Source organism: Acipenser ruthenus, chromosome 10 (genome assembly GCF_902713425.1).
Source record: "Acipenser ruthenus chromosome 10, fAciRut3.2 maternal haplotype, whole genome shotgun sequence".
Taxonomy (NCBI): domain Eukaryota; kingdom Metazoa; phylum Chordata; class Actinopteri; order Acipenseriformes; family Acipenseridae; genus Acipenser; species Acipenser ruthenus.
Window position 1 is genome coordinate 4,901,712 of NC_081198.1, and position 22,876 is coordinate 4,924,587.

Genomic DNA, 22,876 nt, shown 5'->3' on the forward strand with positions numbered 1-22,876 from the left:
AAGGCCACCATATTTTTGTAATTAAGAGATGTATTGGTCAGCCTCCTTTTACTAATAACTTGTGTTTCAATAATGTTTTCTGCTGATGTTGGCAAGTGCTTCTGAATTAAAATCCATTCTTGGCATAATATGTAAATATTTTGCTTAAACCAAAAGCCAACATGTGGAATGCAATTTTTTTAGAAATGCTGTTTAGTGAGTTTTTGTAAGGCCAACTTGGAGGTAGTCATGTCAGGGCTTCATACATAATGAGCTGTTATATTGGTTTTTAACACTTTCTCTGGTCAAATATACTCTGTTTTGGCAGTTACTGTGATTAATGTTAAAGTAGAAGTAATTGCTATAGGCTATCACAGTATAAAAAGGTGGTGTTGCTTTATCCTTGGTTTGTCCTGTCATTGTTGAACTATGATAAACTCTTACTCTACATTTTGAATCCTGATAATAATACCTTGTATTTATAGTGTTGCCAGCTGAGTAATTTTTACAGCTTTCTTCAACAATGTTCTCTAATTAAAAGTGTTTATGTTTTGTTTTCAGGCACCTCTTTCAGACACACTTTCATGGTTTTGTTTGTGTTTGTTATCAATTTACAGGTTGTAACACTATTAACTACAATGGTAAATGCAGGGCAACCACCAAGAAACTGATTCACGGGAACTGGAGATGGTATTGTTGGGCAGGGGTGGTTTCACATTTTTGGCAATCAATTGTGAGTTTCTTTTTATCACTTTCTCCCAATATAAAATTAAGATAGAAGTTAACCCATAGATGCCTTTGAAAAAAATAGCACTACATTAGAAATTCAGACACCATTTTAAGTTACTGTACTTGACCTGTAACGACCTATAATTTCTCTCCCAAATAATTATGATTAATGTGTTTTACATATTGTGAACAGACACCCTCCTTTTGGAAGCCAAGTAAGAGAAGCTATCATACATCTTCCAAAGTATGAGGTCAGTGTAAATCAGGTGACTTATTGGTTCTGTTATGACATCCAAATTACATTAAAAAAAAAAAAATTATATTGAAACATATCGACTATATACAGTGCCTTGCGAAAGTATTCGGCCCCCTTGAACTTTGCGACCTTTTGCCACATTTCAGGCTTCAAACATAAAGATATGAAACTGTAATTTTTTGTGAAGAATCAACAACAAGTGGGACACAATCATGAAGTGGAACGAAATTTATTGGATATTTCAAACTTTTTTAACAAATAAAAAACTGAAAAATTGGACGTGCAAAATTATTCAGCCCCCTTAAGTTAATACTTTGTAGCGCCACCTTTTGCTGCGATTACAGCTGTAAGTCTCTTGGGGTATGTCTCTATCAGTTTTGCACATCGAGAGACTGAAATTTTTGCCCATTCCTCCTTGCAAAACAGCTCAAGCTCAGTGAGGTTGGATGGAGAGCATTTGTGAACAGCAGTTTTCAGTTCTTTCCACAGATTCTCGATTGGATTCAGGTCTGGACTTTGACTTGGCCATTCTAACACCTGGATATGTTTATTTGTGAACCATTCCATTGTAGATTTTGCTTTATGTTTTGGATCATTGTCTTGTTGGAAGACAAATCTCCGTCCCAGTCTCAGGTCTTTTGCAGACTCCATCAGGTTTTCTTCCAGAATGGTTCTGTATTTGGCTCCATCCATCTTCCCATCAATTTTAACCATCTTCCCTGTCCCTGCTGAAGAAAAGCAGGCCCAAACCATGATGCTGCCACCACCATGTTTGACAGTGGGGATGGTGTGTTCAGGGTGATGAACTGTGTTGCTTTTACGCCAAACATAACGTTTTGCATTGTTGCCAAAAAGTTCGATTTTGGTTTCATCTGACCAGAGCACCTTCTTCCACATGTTTGGTGTGTCTCCCAGGTGGCTTGTGGCAAACTGTAAACGACACTTTTTATGGATATCTTTAAGAAATGGCTTTCTTCTTGCCACTCTTCCATAAAGGCCAGATTTGTGCAGTATACGACTGATTGTTGTCCTATGGACAGAGTCTCCCACCTCAGCTGTAGATCTCTGCAGTTCATCCAGAGTGATCATGGGCCTCTTGGCTGCATCTCTGATCAGTCTTCTCCTTGTATGAGCTGAAAGTTTAGAGGGACGGCCAGGTCTTGGTAGATTTGCAGTGGTCTGATACTCCTTCCATTTCAATATTATCGCTTGCACAGTGCTCCTTGAGATGTTTAAAGCTTGGGAAATCTTTTTGTATCCAAATCCGGCTTTAAACTTCTCCACAACAGTATCTCGGACCTGCCTGGTGTGTTCCTTGTTCTTCATGATGCTCTCTGCGCTTTAAATGGACCTCTGAGACTATCACAGTGCAGGTGCATTTATACGGAGACTTGATTACACACAGGTGGATTCTATTTATCATCATTAGTCATTTAGGTCAACATTGGATCATTCAGAGATCCTCACTGAACTTCTGGAGAGAGTTTGCTGCACTGAAAGTAAAGGGGCTGAATAATTTTGCACGCCCAATTTTTCAGTTTTTTATTTGTTAAAAAAGTTTGAAATATCCAATAAATTTCGTTCCACTTCATGATTGTGTCCCACTTGTTGTTGATTCTTCACAAAAAATTACAGTTTCATATCTTTATGTTTGAAGCCTGAAATGTGGCAAAAGGTCGCAAAGTTCAAGGGGGCCGAATACTTTCGCAAGGCACTGTATATATATATCGATAGATAGATAGATAGATATAGATGTATTTTAATGTTTACATAGATGAAAGAATTCACTGCACCACAGAACAATGGAGTAATAAACAAATGTGATCTTATCAAACATCTGCATGGTGTACAACAAAGATATAGCTGCAAACAATATTTAAATGTTGGAAACACTGTTTTTCAGATTGCAAGGTACAACGCATCAATTGCAGAGATCATTGTCACAGTCAATTTAACAAATTACGAGCAGCTTAGGATAAAGAGAACTGCACCAGACAATCATTACGTTACCTTGCTTATAGGAGATTGTGATAATGAAGTGGTTTTTCAGCAAAAACTCACATATATATATTTTTTTACCTTTTTTACTGTTTCATATCCTTTTTTATTTGAATGTACTTTGAATGAAAGTGAAAATGTACTGTATATTTAATTAAAATTTATAACAGTGTGCGTAATAAAATGTCTCACACTATTATTATTATTATTATTATTATTATTATTATTATTATTATTATTATTATTATACTCTATTTAAGTGATTCACTTCCACTGAAATCTGGGAGCTGGTCTAAGAAAATTGAAGTCACAAGAGAACTCAAAGGCGAGGAACTTAGTGTGAATCTTATTAGTTCAGAATATGGTGTGTTAAAATGTTGTTTCTTAATTCAGTGTGTACAGTACATTTAAAATCTGGAGGCCTAGTACACAAGTGAAAGGAGTTTGTCGTCCCAACCAATAAATCCCTCAGTTGACAGTAGTAGACCACATTACAACACTCCCACACATTTCAACACAATGCATCAACAATAGGTCTGAGCTGGCGACCTCAAAAAAGAGAGCATAAGACTTGGATGGAATTGTTCCCTCATCCTCTAAGTTTATACACACTTGAATAGAAGATAGACTCTGGTGTTTCCAGAACTGAATAAAAGATTCAAAATAATAAAATAGCTAGGTTAATTAGGAAATCAATCATGCAGATAAAAAAAAAAGCATTCTGGTTTCTTGGAAAAAAAAATAAGAATTTGGCATTCTACAGATGATTAATGTGGTATCTGTTTTATTTTAACAGATGATTTTTGAAAGCCACATAATATATATACAAAAAAACACTATACAAATAGTTTTTGTGTTGTAACTACAATTAAACTTTACCTAAAAAGGACTAAGAATGTTGTTTTCTTGGTATGTTTTTATGCCTGAAACCTGTTACTTTTTTGCAGAAACAGCCGTGTGTTATCATCTGTCACAAATAAAGCATTATTTTATTTATATACTTAATAAACACTGAAATGCATTTACATTTTTCTTTTTTCATACTATTGTTTAAGTTGGGACTTGACATTCAGCAGGAGTACAGTGCCTTTTACTCTGGGCCAAAGAGATTTGAAACTCATGCCAACACGTGGGAGAAACCACAATCAGAACATTTACAGATCACAGCACAGAGTGCTGAAACATCTGTGGTTCGTACACCTAGTAAATTTGGAGCAGTTAACTAATAAATAATATATTTTTGGTTATGCTGTTCTACTCTAAATTACTTTAAGTTCATGACTTTTTTATACAGCATATATATACAGTATGCTTGTAAATTCAGTGCTTGTAAATTCTGGCCTGTGATTGGTTAAAACCTTATTATAGGAGGAAAAATAGATTGAACTACTGCCATAACATCCTTATACCACTGGGCAGTAGTCTCCCTCTGCCACGTGATTGGTTCACATCACTGTCAGTCATGCCCCTTTTCAAAGGAATGCCCTCCACCTCCACTGCTAACAACAAGATAAAATGGCTGAATGAAAAAACTGCTGAACCCCGATTCTGTGACTTAACAGAAAATGAATTACAAAACATACTACAAAATAAATAAATAAATAAAACTTGCAGTATGAACTTCAAAAATATTTTCGGTTATTTATTTATGTTATTTAGTTATTTACATATGCTGTATCATCTATATTTAAACAAAATACTGTAAAGCCATAAATATTTGCGACCAAAATATTTACTGCAGACTCAGCTCATAGTGGAAAATTAAATGCCCCTCAGGAAGACTATTTTTATCCCCAGGGTACAATGGCCTCAGTCTGCGGCTTCGGGCATTATAGCCCTGTCGGTAACAATAGTCTTCCCTTGGGTCAGTAATTTTCCACTATAGCCCTCTTCTCCAGTCCATATTTTGTGGGCAGCAGTGTGGAGTAGTGGTTAGGGCTCTGGACTCTTGACCAGAGGGCTGTGGGTTTAATCCCAGGTGGAGGACACTGCTGCTGTATCCTTGAGCAAGGTACTTTACCTAGATTGCTCCGGTAAAAGCCCAACTGTATGAATGGGTAATTGTATGTAAAAAAAAATAATGTGATATCTGTATAATGTGAGAGCGCCGATGTGTTGTTGTTTTTGCTTTTTAAGTAGAATTAGCATATTTGTTAAGATTGTTTAGCTAATGATCTCACATCCTTCTACTGTATCTGAAATATATTTAAAAGCTAAATGTATACAATGTAGTAATCCAAATCAATAAATAAAGTGGATGTTCTGCTCCTGTATAAAAGCAACAGTTAAAACATTATTTTATTTCAAAGTCATATTGTTTTTGTGTTTTTTGGTGGGGGGGGGCAGATGTTGTTTGTCCACTTAACTACACTTAACCTATACATACTAATTTGTGACATTAATGCTGTATATGATATACCTCTGCTGGCTTGAAAGTATATTGGCAAAGTACAGATAAGCACATATTTCAATATTCATCCTCTTAAGCTTGTACTGCACTCTTCACAGAGCAGAATAAATGCATACATTTGACTTTACAACCCCCAAAAAGTTAAACTTAAAATGCCTGAGGAATAAAACCATTTTAACACAACTATAGCAACTACATTGTTACTTTAGAGGTTGTTTTTTTTTGCCTCGAGATTTATTGCGTTAGCACTTTGCCCATTTTTCAACACGTGCAGCAAGCTGTGGATTATCTGAAGAGGCAAAAAAGAGCTTAATTGCAACATGTTAAAGATTTGTTAAAACTGTTTCCCCCTGTGTATATATATTTACCATAGCCTCTATTTTCATGATAAATTTGCAAGTTGACACATTATTTATACAGTAACAGGACACTAGTACGGGATACGTGCATTTACCATGTTTTTATTTTATTCTATTTTATTTATTTATTTATTTATTTATTTATTTTACCGTTCCGTACATCTGTTTTCTATCACTTCCGCTGATGCTTTCGTATGATTCATAGGGAAATAATTTGTTGTTGCAGGGATTGGATTATAGTCAAATATGGACGAGCTACATTGTACCGCCTTCTGTTACATGTACCCATGGAAACCAAGTGACGCACTGATAGTACTTTAATATTAGTACTGTATTCAGATTCCGGGTAAGGAACATCCCAGTCTACGTCACTTTGAGCGGGGAGTTTGTTGGCGGAAAAAGAAACCACGGAAGAGAAGGAAACAGTAGTAGTGGACGCTTTACTGTAGAATTAAGAAGTTAAAAGGTATTTAATTTTCTTTCAGTTACTAAATTCACAAATAAGGCACATTGTTGTTGGGGTGTCTATAATAAATGTGACGAATTTAACGTGGTTTGAGAGATACTCGCTAACCGCATGAGATTCGTCTGTTATGTATTGATTATGTTATTATTGCATGCTATTATACGCATTTTTTACCGCAACTTATCTGTTGTAATAATGTTTGAATTCCCATGTTATAAACAGGTTCTGTACTTTCTCCAACAACACAGTCATTTTAATTGTGATTTTTTTTTTTTGGATCATTTTCAGGAAAAGTTTGACCGTACTTATTGATCTCAATTTCCACTCCAAGATTTGTAAAAAGTTTGTTCTATCGTACTCCTGTTAGCACACACAGACAGGTCATTTCCTCGTTTGAAACCATTAACCATTGTAATAACAGTATTTCATTTTACAGATATTAATATAATTGCAATATGGATATTCTATACGTTTAAAATCTAAATGTCACCGAGTTATACAGAGTAAATTAAAGGTCTACTTGGCTTGTGTAAATATTTGTCAGGAAGCCACATCACCACAGGTTGTGAATATAGAGGACCTGCTTGATCTCAATTGCCATACACTTGTTATAAAATCATACTATGAACATGTAGCATATTTTAGTAAGCTGCCAACAAGTGTGCTAATAAAACACAACAATCATATTCAAATAAACATTACAATTTGAATGGATCTGTTTACCACAGTCTTCTAATGTTATTCACCTTGGCACCCTACTTAGGTCAGAATGCAGACCTTATTGAGAGTCCAGGTGGGTTACCAAGAGTAGCACTAAGCCAAGGAGCAGAATCAAAATTTTTTTATTTTTTTATTTTTCCTTAATTTCTAGAAGATTCTTACAGCGATCATAACATTAAGATTCCATTTTATAGCTTCTTTGTTTTTTTTTTTCTTAATTCACATTAATAGGTATTCATATAATGGAAGTTGCCCTACAAACTTTGCAGAAGAAAAGTGACCTTTTGTGTGTTCAGTCAAAAGATGACAAACATGATGGAAGATATAAACTTTCAAGTAAGTATAAATAAATGTGTTTTTTTTTTTGGGGGGGGGGGGGGGGTTGTTATATATATTGACCAGTTAGTTGGTTTAAATGTGTTTGTTGGGATCCCCTCCCTCTCTAGAATGTAATATTTAGTACAGATTGTTTTGTTAATGTTTATAATAACCCTATCACTAACTTGTTACTTCACTGTGCCATCTGTCTTACCGTGCTTTTAAAACAAACTACATTTGGTATTTACATGCCATGGCTCTGTAGCACTGAGTAGAAATAAACTTATTGAAGAAGTCTTCGCGACATCACCATGTTCAGTTTCCTAAAGCCTGCTACTTTTATGGTATAGTAGAAAAAGAAATACGTTTAAAAAAAATAAAATAAACCTAATCCATTTTGACATCAAGAAAGTGTGAAACAGCAAGCAGAAGACATCTGGCTTTTTGTACAAGTAACACAGAGTTGTGGGTTTAATATAACAAAGACATAACCTTTAATTCCTTAACAATCTCTAATGCTGACATTTACTTCTATTTTTACTTCATGTAAAAAAAGGGGGGGGTGGTTAACAAAGCACCCAGGCTGGGGGGAAAAGTCCAATGAGATGAATATAGTTAGAGGACCACTGTATTTGTATTAGATTATATTCAGATCATTACATTAAACTCCACAGTGTTTTTATACTCCTACTTATCAAAGGGTTTAAGTTTATTATTATTTTTTCCAATTGACGTTTCTTGTTTTTCTTTAGGTGAAGTAAGAGCAGATATTGAAAGCTTGTATGAGACGGTACCACAGCTTTCCAAAGTCTTCCAGATCAAGGATAAAATTGGAGAAGGTGTGTACAGTACTTGCATTATTTTTATAACCAGTGGAAACTGCCTGCTACTTGCAGTGTTTTGTTTTTCTTTTTTTTTACTCTTTAATTTTGTTCTTGCTGCTTGGTCTCTAGCCAGGACTTGTACAGTGTGTGTGTAAATATAAAATGTTACGTATTTTACTTTTGACAGGTACATTTAGCTCGGTTTACTTGGCAACAGCACAGCTGAAATCTGGAGTTCAGGAGAAGTTTGCTTTAAAGCATTTAATTCCTACCAGCCATCCAATACGAATCGCTGCAGAACTTCAGTGCTTAACAGTGGCTGGGTGAGTGTTCTTTGGCAATTCCTTTTGTGAAAGTTCCTGTCTATCATGGTAAAAGCTGCACTAATGGTCACTTAAACTAAACCGTCACCATCTTTTACCAGCAGATGAACCCCAGAACAGTTTTTTTTTTTTTTTTTCAAATACAAGTTAATGACAGATTGGGGAAGAGACAGTGATAAGACTAGTTATGCAAAGCCTATTGGAAGCCTTTGGATCAAGCTTGCATTGAGATTTTTGGATCCTGTGGCTTTGCAATCATTTCTTTAAACTTGTACTGTCTCATTGGGTTTAAACCAAACCAAAACAGAATTTTGACAGTCTTTATCATGCATGCTTTAAGTGGCTGTTTATACATGTCTGGTTGTTTTACTGCCATTTCCACATGTTTTCCAGTTTTTACTATGGAACAAACATATTTCAAGAAAATGATGACAATATGAATGACCCTTAAGAAGTTCATGAGAAGAAAAACAAATATTTACTGTATTTTAAATATCAGGTGACTGTTTGTTCTCTTATAAAAGCAAGAAGAAAAATCTTATGATGTGTAGATATAACGTTGTATATGCATTTTGTTATGTCAGTAAAAAAGTTTTTGGTCTGCTTCATCTCTATAAAGAGAGGCCTGTACTGCACAGTACTGTTTTGTATTTCATGTAGGGGCCTAATGTTATGTTAAGAGTATTAAATACAACGGCGTTGTGAGAGAAAGGGCAACAAAACAATCTGAACTGGGGTGAAAAGCTGTACTTTTTAGGCTTAGTTTAAGTTTATAAACTGAAGTGCCTTGATTAAAATATTTTTATATAGTGGTAAACACAAATGTATAATCTTTTTGTATGTTGTATGCTTGCAATGATTATTATTTTTTTTTACCCTATTGTTACTTGCTGTTAAATATATTTGCGGTATCGTTTTGGGGGACATATACTGTACGTGTGTTGTTTTTTTGTGTTTTTTTTTGTAAAATATAAATTTCTAAAAGTGTAATAACCAGGGTTCATGATCTTGTGGATTAAACAATGAATCAAACAACCACTACATTTTAATGTTTGAGAGTCACACAGAGCATCTGATCTCAATATTATTATTTTATTTTTTATCGCTAACAAATTTCAACAGTACATTTTTGTGGTAGCTGAAAGAAATGTTAAAATGAGAACCTTTTTTTATTTTACTTCTAGAGGAAAGGAAAATGTCATGGGAGTGACATCATGCCTAAGGAAGGATGACCATGTGGTTATTGTTATGCCTTATCTGGAACATTAATCTTTTGTGGTAAGTTTGTTGTTTTATAATATTCACAAACGTGAATACAGAATAGGGCTGCTACGATTAAATTGAAAATCGATTTTTCGATCGATTCCATTCCTCATTATATACATTGATATAAGTACCTGGTAACCGATTCAATCATTACATTTTTGTAACGCGCATAGTTAATAACATTATGTTGCACCGAACGCCCTGCCTTGCTATTTACAGTATTTCTGCCAGACAAGCAGTGGACGTGCTCTTCTTCTCCTGCTTGTGTTAACTAGCATCTGATTTGCTGGTTCCGTCCTACCAGAGAATCAGTTTTGAAAATGCTTTGTAAATACGTCCCTCTGTGTGAAAAGCACGCCACCTTGTATCCAGAGCAGGATGATAGGCTTGTATTCCTGGCAAATAGCATTTAAATAAATTGTGCACATTGAAGAAAACCGACTGTATATAGTTTGAGTTTAAAAAAAAACTGTTATATAATGACTACTTAACAATATTCAATAATGTTAAACATAATAATAATAGTAATAATAAAACGACCAGTGATGTTAAACGCAATTTTGGAGCAACGATCAGCTTGACCTATAGCGTGTCCGCATGTTGTGATAAGTAAATCAATTTATTATTATTATTATTATTATTATTATTATTATTATTATTATTATTATTATTATTATTATTATTATTATTATGTTTTAGGCAGGGATTTCCGCATTGTGTGGATAGTGATGCTGCAGCTGTCACTAAATAAAAAAAGACAGTTTTCATAAACTCGTGTCTAGTTTATATAGATTACATTCCAAAGTACTGTAATCTGTTTGGAATAAATATTTTAGTAACACTCCTGTAGTGTGTTAAACTTGCTTTAGGTGAATGTTGTGGGGTTTTTTTTCTCCTGATGCTACCAAGGCGTAATTACCCCTCGCGTTCAGTTGTTGTGCACAAACTGCAATGATATTAAAATAATCATGTCGGGGAGGGGAATGGAGCGAAACTTTGTGGGCAGTACAATCATCGATATTTATTCGAACGATTCGATTTTGTGTGCCCAATTAATCGATTGCTATTTTGAGGCTTAACTGACCGCCCTAATACAGAAAAATGGCCAAATGAAATAAAAGATTATATGCTGCCACATTCTTTCAGGAAATTTTAGGTTGCATCAGTTTTGCAGAAGTACGGGAGTATATGTTCCACATGCTGAAAGCTCTAACGCACGTTCATCACTTTGGCATCATTCACCGTGACATCAAGCCAAGTAACTTCCTGTACAACAGGCAGCAGAAAAAGTATGTTTACCTTACTAACTTTATTATGCATTTATGGAATGCAGACTCTGGCAAAACACAGTAAATGTAGTCTGCTTTTTTTCCATTTGTGTAATCTATAACACAGAAGTTCATATTCCAGTTTATTAGAGTTCATTTTCACAGTAAAATATTAATTGTTTTATTTCAAGTATTTCAGTGACCTGTATATCTACCCCCTTTCAGATGCACGTTCTCATTTCGTGGTGTTTGTCGATAGTGCAGAGTACTGCATTCAAAATGTACTACATTATTTATTCACTGTAACTTGCAATCCTTTTGAGAGAGGGGAGGGGGGTGCTAGAACTACTGAAGGGTTGAACAACTGATTTATTTTTTCTTTTTATGGTTCTGACTCAAGCAACCAGACAATGGACACTGGCCATATTTTGAACATGTGCTTTATAATTTGTGCTTTGATGATTAAAATGTAAAAAAAAAAACAGAATGTGAAAGTGTTCTTTTATCCTCCGTTGAGTGTATTTAAATATATATTAAATTTAAGTAAATAATGAATTAGTCCATGTTGAATTAGGATTACTGGTGCACCTTGGGGATGAGACTGTAGTTAAGAGGTCATGTTACAGAGACATGGTGCCACCGTAATATGATATCTACTTAGAATGTTGCTTTAAGACCAAATTAAGCCAATATAAATAGTGTGGATACGTCACTAGTTTATCCACAAAGAATAAAAATATTGAAACGGTCTTAACATCACACAGATCTGGCACACTAACAATAGAAATAATTGCTTTGGATTCATGATCAGAAATGTGTTCTTTTTGGCACAAATGGGAAAATGCATGTGCAACATCGGGTCCAAACAAAGAAACCTTGGAGGTAGTTGCTTGTAACGTTAAGTTTTGAAGATCTTTAGTTATTAAACAAATCCTGGACACAGCCAGTAATTGGAGAATTCAAGGTTTTTTATTGCAATACGGGCCTTGTCAAAACAGAAACAACTCAATTCATGCTTCCTTTTTATTATTCAGTAATAATAGTACTAATAGTAATAGTACAGCTGATTTCATAACAGAATGTAAAAATAATGTGATATGTTATAACAATTGGAAGTTGCCCTGGATAAGGGCATCTGCTAAGAAATAAATAATAATAATAATCTGCTAAGAAATAAATAAGGTCCATTTGAACTTAAATGTATAATTGTAGGGCTTTGAGGATTTATGCACAACTAGTATTAACTTCTGTGCATTTAACTGACATTCTTTTATAACTTTTTTCTGCAACACATAATGAATTCAAGTGGAACATTGCATGCAGCTCATGCGTTGGAATCAATAGGAATTTGCAACCATTATTTTAAAGTGTGTGTGTGGTTTTTCTTTTCTAATTGCAGGTATGCATTAGTGGATTTTGGCCTAGCACAGGGTACTGCTGATACCCATGTCGAGCTCCTGAAGGTTGTAAAGGGCGAGGGCCAGCAGTGGAGTTGCTCGAAAAATAAATCTCACATCACCACGGGGAATAAGACACCTCACAGTAGTACAGCCGCTAAAGACATCACTCAGAACTCCTCTGCAAAACCACCTGTTAAACGATCCTGGTCTCTTGCACAGGCTAAGCAAGGAAAGGTTCTGCATCAGATTTCTTTTGTTTTTCAAAATACATTTATAAAAACAGTTTTGTTATATGACCACAAAGCTGAATTTTTTTGTTTTTGTTTATAAATCTGAATTAAAAATCCAAACAGAAAAGAAGTTTAATTAATTGGTGTTTTTTGTACATTTTAGTAACTTATCACCCTTGATACAAAACAAACAAGGAGAGAATTCAGAATTAAATTACAGAATTGTGCTTGTAGGTTTAAACTTTTAGCAGTTTTTTTAGGTCAAAGTTTACAATGGTCAGTACTGCAGTGTTTGAAAACTTTTGGTGTAATAAAAGCATTTGACCAGAAGGGGGAGCTATAGCGGCTCTACTAAAGCCCTTGCCAGTTATATGTTTTTGCAAAAGTGTTGGGAAAATAGTTATTAATGTAGTTAAAAGACAATCTCACCTTAGGTATGCTTAAATAACGTAATCGCTTGACTGATTTAGAACTTTTCCAGTTGTAGGGTCTAGTTTTGCTGTTAAATAACAAACCGCTTATTGCACCTTCTGGTACATTGTATTCTCGACTTTTGCATGGCATGGCATGTTGCACTTGTGAGGGTGTTTATGGCTCTGTCTAGACATTGCTATTGGGTTAACACTCTGGAGATATCAAGGTGTCTGAAAGATTAACAAGCACCTGCTTTATTTATTTGACCAAGACCATAGGTCTTTTTTTTTTTTTATAACATGGTGCTGAAATGGCCGTGTCAAAATTGTTAACCTAATTTTGATGTTCTTACAGGAATCACTGTTGATCAACTCGCACCGTTCTGTGTTTGGTGAAAGAAATTTAAATAGTCTTAAGCCGCACGAAGGAGCTATACTCAAGGTAATTGGAGCAGCATCCCTTTTCATTGTTGTACTTTATCAGTGGTTTATGTTGATAATAGTTATCGCACATAGTTGTGGCTTACTTTTGTTTGAGGCAGAATATATTCGTCATAGTGCATTAAAGTGTGTTACTGGCTGTATAAAAATACCAACAGTTTGTAAAGAAATTTAAATGTGGCTGACGTTTGGGTCCAAGAACATAATCAAATTTAGAAACAGAAAAAAGCAATTTGACCAGACAAGCCGATACAACATAAATGATGAATATGCTGTTGATTTTATATGCTTTTAATTTGTATTTTATTTTAGCCAGTGAAACCATCCAAGGCTGTAGATCTTACATCCAGGAAAATGGCAGTAACAAAACACAAGCCAGTGCTAGCTAAAGGTGCAGCCAGCAACCACAGCCGAAAACCAACCGCCCAGTGCCCTGCAACCCTGACATGTGACTGCTACATGACGGATAGAGTTTGCAACGTGTGCCTTTCAAGGTAACGCTGAACACATAATTCACTGTTCTTCAAATTGTTGAACCTTAAGAGTTTTTAATTGCTGATTCTGCTCTTTTTATCGCCTACGGGACCTTAAATTGGAGAGTGCTCAAAACTGAGAAGGGGACTATGAAAAGAATGGATGTTAATGCTAATGTAATGAATATTTCGGAAATTACTTTTAGTTAATTTTGGGTAGAGGTTTATGACAAGAACTTTTGGGTATTGACCGGAATGTAAAGGGCATGTGTTTCCATTTATTCCTGAAAGTAAGCACGTACTCCACTGCTTTATTCACATATAGAATGGTTGATGGGTTTTTTTTTTTTTTTAAATCTTGTTGTGTGCTTTTGTACAGTGCTTAACATCTCCCACATTAATTCCTATTCTATAGTACAAGGTTTCCATGGCTAACAAAAGCATCTCTGCCTCCCACCAGCCAAATAAATGGTTCCAGATGGTCGTTGAATTGTGCACATATCTTCCAAAACAAAATCTGAAAACAAACAATAAACAAAGACCAGCATAGTTTTTACAAAACGGAAAGAATCTGAAGTGACATTTCATTTGTCTTGGAAACCTTGAATGTCTGATTCAAAGAAAGTCATAGGGCGGGAGGTAAAGAAGCTTAGCCAAAAAAACTAACAAAACCAGAGAATTGTTTTTGTTTAGCATTCAGTAATGGTCCAGGTTTGCAGTGATAGGTACCTGCTGTGTACCAACTGACCTGCACATATCTCAGACATGAAATCGTATTTTAAATATGGATGTTAAGTAGATTTTGATTGTGCAGGTTTAGCTACCATCTATAAATAAATATGCTGTATTTTGTTTTTGGTTTTGTTTTAAAGATGGCAACAAGTCGCCCCAAGGGCAGGTACTCCTGGTTTCAGAGCACCTGAAGTCCTTACAAAGTGTCCCAATCAAACCACAGGTACAGTACTTCTGTTTCTACAGACGGTTTACTTGTTAACTTTTCAATGGTTCTTTAACGTTTTGAGTGACCATAGCTGCTAAATTAAATCTAATAACTAAACAACCAATAATTCCTTCATCAAACTTCTCAATTGCGTATGTTGTATTTAAGTGTTATCATATTTTTCAATTACATAGGGAATTCATTTTACAATGAATTCTAACACCATTAGGCCATTTCCTGTTTTGTGTTATAACTGAAAGGCACGCCTAATTAGTACAGAGCATGTTCCTCCATTTCTGCAAATAAAATGCTAGCTGTATGCTTTTCATTATTTCTTATGTAACCAAGACTTCAGTTTTTCAATTTGTTAAACAATTGCCTACCTTCAAGCAGCCAACGCTATAACCAAAACATCTGTTTGCCTCATTTCAAATCTCTTCTGCCTAAATTCATGATTTAAAACACTCGTAACTTTCTTGTCTCTTTCCCCTAATCTAAGGGAAACGTGTATACAATTCCAACTTTGCTTTTACATTTGTTAACTCATCAACTGTAAAAGACCTTGAAAAATATTAAACCTGTCCAATTGAACAAATAATTAGATCAATTAAATTAAGTGAGAGCTTAAGTTGGAATGAAAACCAGAAGACCCTGCGGCCCTCGAGGACAGGAGTTTGACGCCTCTGCTTTACAGTATATTGATTTCAGCAGTGTCTGTATTATAGGAAATACACAAAAATGGCAAAACATCAGGTTTGTTCTAGACTGGAAATGCACACTCTAGACCCATAGTAATTGGGCTGTTGTGCTTTGTTAACGAACACAATATACTTTTTAAAATCAAAAAGAAAATGGGAAAGAATTTTGTATATGAATCATGTGATCATGTGTTTGATCATTGCAAAACAGATGCAAATAATAACAGTTGACAGCAGTGTAATTATTTCAGCTTGTGGGAAATTGCGTTCTGTGAGTAGGGTTTCTATACCATGCCAATGTGTTGCAAGTCATGTGGTTAAAATATAGTAAAAGTCCAAAGTGGGGCCCCAAAATGTTTGCCATGCAAAACAGATTTATATATTTAAAATCTAAATCTCAACGCTGCTTTCGAAATGTAATTTACCAGGCCTTACACAAAACATAAATAAATAAATAATGTAACACATTAGAAGCACATGTGTTAGTATTACTTGAAGAACTGAAGCAAGATACTGATTTAAGTTTTATTCTAATAATTGCCCATGTATAGTGTGCTTTTCCATTTATATTGTTATGTTATTCATTCCTTAATTATCTGTACAGTAGATTTAAAGGCCTGGCATAAGTTACATAAAATGAATGGCCATCTCTGAAGTCCAGTATGGACAACTGTGGCCAAAGGTTTTCCATCACCCTATAGAATTAACAAATTGTGCTTCGTAAAGTCGAATGAAACCTGCTGAATAATGTTACGTTAACATATTGAATTACGTGCCGCTTTGTAGTTTTCCATATACTTAATGAAAAACTGACATGAAATACTGTACTACTATTGTGGCTTCCGGTAGACTTTTGCAATATCATTTTGTAGTTTATTTGATTACATGTTGTGAAATTATCCAAAATGTCTTCTAAATAATAAAGTAATCCATCTAAATTATGTAGTTGTAGTTGTCTCAAGCCATTCTAGGTGATTTAAAAACTTTTGGCCATAGCTGTTTTAATTGCATGCTAGATTTTTTAATGTTTTCAAAATTGCAGTCAGCTGCTTGAAGAGACTGAATTTAGATGTTTTAAATGATATTTTGTAGTTGGGGAGCAAGACATGCATAGTATTGTTGTTTCTTTGACATTAGTTTACAATGTGTTTTATTTTGCAGCGATTGACATGTGGTCTGCAGGAGTCATTTTCCTCTCCCTGCTCAGTGGTAGATATCCTTTTTTCAAAGCAAGTGATGACTTAATTGCTTTAGCACAAATTATGACCATCCGTGGATCCAAAGAAACTGTCCGTGCTGCTAAAATTTTTGGTATGTGCATTTTTAAACGCTTGCAATTATTAATTTATTATTTTTTTTAAGTATCTGCTATCCCTTATGAAATTTAAAATCTGTCACTTTTTTACATTGTGACATGTGATAAATGCATGTGCCTGTTATACACTGTTTAAAAAAAAAAATGTAATACATTTTTCCCTCAAATTGACAGCCATATGAGCATAGACTAGTTATCTATTTCATTTTTGTGCATGTGGACATCATCAGTAATGTCTTTTGAAATGCTTACGTGTGCATTGCTCAGTAGCATTGCAATATTTGTTTTATATGTGTTGTTGTTCTGCAGGTAAATCAGTGCTGTGCAGCAAGGACATTCCAGCTCAGGATTTAAAGACTCTGTGTGAAAGGCTAAGAGGAACACATTCTCAGAAGGGGAGCAGTGTCTCTGAAACAAACACAGTCTCGGATGATCTTCTGGTTACACCTGATGCTTGCACTGCTCCTATAAAGGCGGAGATTTCTTTCACAAGGTGCCAACAAGCCCAGCAATATAGTCTTGAAGAAGAGGCCCAGCAGGACAGTCAAAGCGACTCAGACTTCAAAGACAGCAACATGTCATCAGATATAAAGGGGTGGGACAGAGTTCCTGACATGGCATATGATCTTCTTCACAAACTGTTAGATCTGAATCCTGCTACAAGGATACAGGCTAGCCAGGCTTTGCTGCACCCTTTCTTTCAAGGCTTGTGATTTTGACCCCACTGCTGGAGCAGTGGGTGAACTCTGCTTTTCTGACAAGGAGCCAAGCTTCTCCAAAGTGCCTTGTTTCTATTTTCTCTGTGGACAGAGAACTTCAAGGACAGGTTATTACAGATTGTATAATGGAAACAACACCTGAAAGAAGGCATGGAAAATAATCCAACAATAATCAAGACTATTCGGCTATAAATTGTCATTGCAACAATCCATTACAAGGCACGTGGCAGGAAGGGCAGTAAGGGATTTCCTTGTATTGTAGTTTTTTCCTTATATACTTTTTATCTGGTGTTTACAGATAATAACCCGTTATACATGTGTTTTTTTATTGTGTTGGAAAGTGGTGTCACTTTTTTATTGTAATTATTTTTTAATAAAGTTTATATTGGTAGGGTAACTGCAGAATTAATGTTCAATAAAAATGCTATTTTCTGGTACAAAGTTGGCAGTGTCTGTTGGTGCCTATTTAATTAGAAGTGTTGAAGGCTTCATAAGAAAGCTGGCATAAATTGACACAAGTTTTTGGGGTTAAAAGTTCAAAACAGAAAGTGAAGAGCCCTGTAAATCATCTTTTAAGGGGAATAAGCAAGCCTAAGAATGATACATGATCCAGAGGTCCGGTTTAATCCATGGAAGCCGGTGTTGGCAGCAGTCCTGAAGGCAATAAAGAAGGCATGATGTTCTACAGGTCTTGTGCCAAGTGAAAAAAGATATAAAATGCATCAAATATTCCTGAAACAACTGCTGAATGCTGGTTGTAAACAAGGAACGGATTAGTATTTGTTTTAATTTTAAATGTCAAAATTAATCGTTGTGGGAAAAGTACCCATAGTGAGCCAGTAACGCCTTATTTATACAGTATTGGACAGGCCTGGCCAGCTTATTTTAAAGAGCTGACTAAATCACAATCCCCAAGGTGTTTTTGGCATCTGAAACCTTTTTTTCTTTTTTTTGTTTGTTCTTTGTCACATGAACAATTAAAAATGGCAGAAAAAGGAGCTTGCCCTTCCAAAAACCAAAACAAGCAGATCAGCGCCCCAGCTGTACAGGCAGATACAGTAGTGCTTCTGAGATCAGGATCAAGTACATATAGCAAAGCTCGTACCATCAAGGAACGAGAATGACAGCAGGTCAAGGTTTGATTTGTACAGGACTTGATGCTGAGCAAAAAAAAAAAATATATAGCATTTTTCAAGAGTGCTCTCTCTACTACTTGAGAATGAGACACAAGTTTACCCTGAGCAACCCTATATACAGTACATGTGAGCCTTTTACAACACATACTGTAATCGGTTATTACTTGTAAAAGAAAACCATGCTGGTATGGCTGCAGGCAAGAGTCTAAGGCAGAGGGTAGATTTAAGATAACAGTAGCATTGGGACAGGCTGAAAGTAGCCAACAAATAAGACGGAGGGGGCAGCAGAAAGATGAAAGATGATTTTTGATTTGCAGATGAAAGTAAGGGTTTAAGGGGTTCTGTGAGACAGTGCTGTGCAGCAACATCAAAGCCAGAATAGAGAGATTTCATTAAGAGCAAAAGATGAAGGTAAAAGGGAGGAGAGCAAGGGGCAGTGTGGACTGTGAAGAGGCCTTTTGCTATCAGAGTATGTGGAGGTGCAAGTTTTTGAAAGAATGAAATGATTTTTTTTTTTGTTTCATCCCACTCTCTTGCCAGCTGTACTGTTTGCAGCAGCAGGTTATGAAAGATGATGGCAGCTGTGCCCCATGTTGGAAAGAGGGCCTCACTGTGTACTTCCGTATGCTTCCAGTGTAGGAGCAGGCTAAATGAAGGAACTGCAGTACTAGAAAGCACCCTTGGAGAATTGAGAGAGAGAAAAAAAGAAAAAACAACTTGGCCCATGAGAAGCTGCACAACAAAATGCCTACGTTTCGTGGGCAAAACCATGGGCAGGGATGAATAACAGAAGTCACTAAAGTTTATTTATGCTCGCTGATGTTTATGTATATATATATATATATATATATATATATAGATGAAGGCTATATTTGCATCCTGAACCATTCGGAAAAAAAGGCATACTACCACAGTAGGAAAATATACTTGAACTTTGATCTATTCAACTCCTCGATTCAAACACAAAATGTCTCATTTTCAATCACTCGACAACACCCACAATACAGAAATGATAAATAATATGTTAAATTAAATTAAAACAAGGTAAAGGCAGTCATCTAAATAAAGCTAAAGCACTGACAGATAACGACATAGAACGTCTGTACAGCACCGAAGAACTCAACTGTACTGCTGAACCTCGTCTTCTTTAATATTAGTATCACAAGGGTATCCATGTATTATAGAAAAAATAATATATGGGTCTCATCAGTGAGTTACAGGAAAACAATCCCATCTCGGGTTTCTGTGACAGTTTATAAATTACTCGATCTTCGGTCTCTTAATTTATGACGTCACAGAAACCCTAGATGGAATTATTTTTCTGTAACTCACGGAAGCCCATCTATTATTCTCTCTCTCTCTCTCTCTCTCTCTCTCTCTCTCTCTCTCTCTCTCTCTCTCTCTCTCTCTCTCTCTCTCTCTCTCTCTCTCTCTCTCTCTCTCTCTTCCCTACCTTTTATTGGCTCCCATAGAATTTCCATTATTATTGTACCCTTTTACATTGTAATCTTAGATTTCCTTTTCCATTGAACACATTCTGTGCCATCCTGCCATACTGAAGCTGCAGTACAGGTAAATGACCGTTTCAGAAAATTCTCTCCCTGAAAAGGCACTCCCCTATAGTACTGCAGTACTAATGCTACTGCATTTTATTTGCAGTTCATATTGCAAATTACTTGTTATATTTATGCTTTACTACTGCATTGAAAAGTTACCGTGCCCCAAATACTCCATTATACTACAATACTATTGTAGCTGCTTTTTCTAAAGAGACTTTACCTTTGATGTATTACGTTTGAAAAAAGGAGGCAGTGAAGATGAAAGTAAATCGAATTTCAAAAGTAGTTCCTGATTTCGTGCTTATTGTTGGAGAGTGTTATAAAGTAATTTCTGCTCTGTGTTTCTCCTTTGAATCGTTCAGATTATTTTAATGAGGTGCCTCCCTAAAGTAACTGATTACAAAATAGCTTGATAGGTGAAGAGTTTATTTGACTCCCTAGTTTAGAGTAGTGCATACAGATGCTGAAAATGCAGGTGACACATATTAAACAATTGGGACATGGGTTTCTCACACTAAGCAGAGCATGGTGCAGTATGTGTGTGAGCAGGTTAGTGTTAGCTGGAATTCCTTTTCAGGTGAAAGACAGGGAATCCAGACATAAAATGACTAATGGATACAACAAAAGTACGATTGCTATACTGTACTGAAGAATGAAGAGTTATTCACCTGCAAATGCGCTTGGCATTTTGAACAAAGAAAGAATTAAGGCAAAATTACAATCAAGCAGAGATGACAGATTTTCTTGGCTCTCATGATACAGGTGGGACATGCCTCTGCACAATAAAACATTGTGGTCAGGTTTGGCAGGTAAAGCTGTTCAGGTGCTTCTGGGGAAGATACTACGGCTTATCATTTACAATGGAGTGTTTGTTTTGTTTGTAAAGGTTTTAGTTGAAAGTTCATCCATGTCTTCACAAGCACACAACTGTGTGTAACGTTTACTGCAATGCTGATTTCTTGCGGTTCAATGATAAGAATATTCAGGTGTTTAATAAAATGAAAGAAACTGTTTCTAACTAGAAACATGTTGTAGGGCATGCGATCTGTGATCTGAGGGTGCAGCACGGTTTTTATTGCCTGGCTGTATATAAATGGTGGTACCATATTCCATCTTCTCTAGTTTAGTACAGTTCAAACTATCTTACCTTATGCGCTGGTACTGCATTCTTTACATGTACTAAAGGGTGTGTTCTCTTGTCCATAAAGGTTCATATGAGAGACTTGACTCCACAGTGGCAATGCCAAGAACCTTAATTAATCTTTTACTTCTAAGTGTGGGTATTACAATTAAAATACCTACTTACACCTAATATGTATTTATATGCTCTGTGCAATAACAAAAACTCTGTTTGGCCTAGTAAAATTGACCAGTATATATGACTTTACTGAATATACAAACGTGATCAGTTTTACTAGCCAACCAACAGTTGTGCTTTTTATTTTGGTACAATAATTATACCTCTGTATCTCAACAATGGTCTCTCATGCTACTAGCAGTCTAGTAAAGCCTCGAGCATTCAAAAAACAGCTTTTGTTCTCAGACATAATTCAGAGTGACAAAGTTTAGCTTGAGTATTTATCTGCTTATGTTTATTTTTTTTAACATGAAAAAAAATGTCAGTCCAGGCTTTTCCTTTTGTTTTGTTTTTTTGTTTTTTTGTTTTGGGGCTAATTCCCTGAAGGAAAAAAGAGTTTCAATTCTGGAATACCTTTTACAGAAATTTTTACAAAAATGCAAAGTCGGTTCATGCAGCTGTGTAACAGATTGCCAGATGCTTCTCGGAGGGCAACGTGACGGAGGACTGCTGCATATTCTCTTGCCTTAATAAGCCTCTACACTCGTAGACCAGTACTATAAAGTAACAGGATTTTAGACAATTTGCCAAAAGTGAGGTACATCTGGTGGCAGATATAATTGAATAATGTTGTGTGGATTTATTTAATATAAAGACTTGGCGGACACACTTGCTGAGTATTCCACATTCAGCAAGTTAACATCTGCTTGCAACCTTTTTTTTAAATATGCATGAAATAATATATATAGAATATTGTATAGGGTGTAGTGTGATACGAGCGAATATCCTCTCCACATGTCAGAGGTCAGAGCAGCTACCCAGATGTGGGCTCTAGCTTTGACCTTAAGTGGGTCAAAACCTGCTTACAGTATATGTTTCACAGCATCTTATACTTTATTATAATATAATATATAGTAATCTCAGTGTGATGTCATTTCCATTTGATAAACTATCTTTTACAAATACATTTCTGATCACATCAATATCAGGGTCTACTATATAAATATATATATAGAAAAGGGCTAGTAACCAGGAGGTCCCCGGTTCAAATCCCAAATCAGCCCTGACTCATTGTGTAACCCTGAGCAAGTCACTTAACCTCCTTGTTCTCTGTCTTTCGGTTGAGACGTAATTGTAAGTGACTCTGCAGCTGATGCATAGTTCACACACCCTAGTCTCTGTAAGTCGCCTTGGATAAAGGCGTCTGCTAAATATATATATATATATATATAGTATATGGTAATATCCTTCTATGGGGCTGTTTTTCCTATAATTGCACAGGAAATGTAGTTCCAATACATGGTAAAATGGATTCCATAGCGTACCAAAAGATATTGGC

At 35.6% G+C, this 22,876-nt stretch overlaps 1 pseudogene; it reads left to right on the forward strand.

The window, feature by feature from the left end:
* Window positions 1–654: 654 nt before the first annotated feature.
* Window positions 655–17,995, forward strand: LOC117402226 (cell division cycle 7-related protein kinase-like; annotated as a pseudogene).
* The last annotated feature ends 4,881 nt before the right edge of the window (window positions 17,996–22,876 follow it).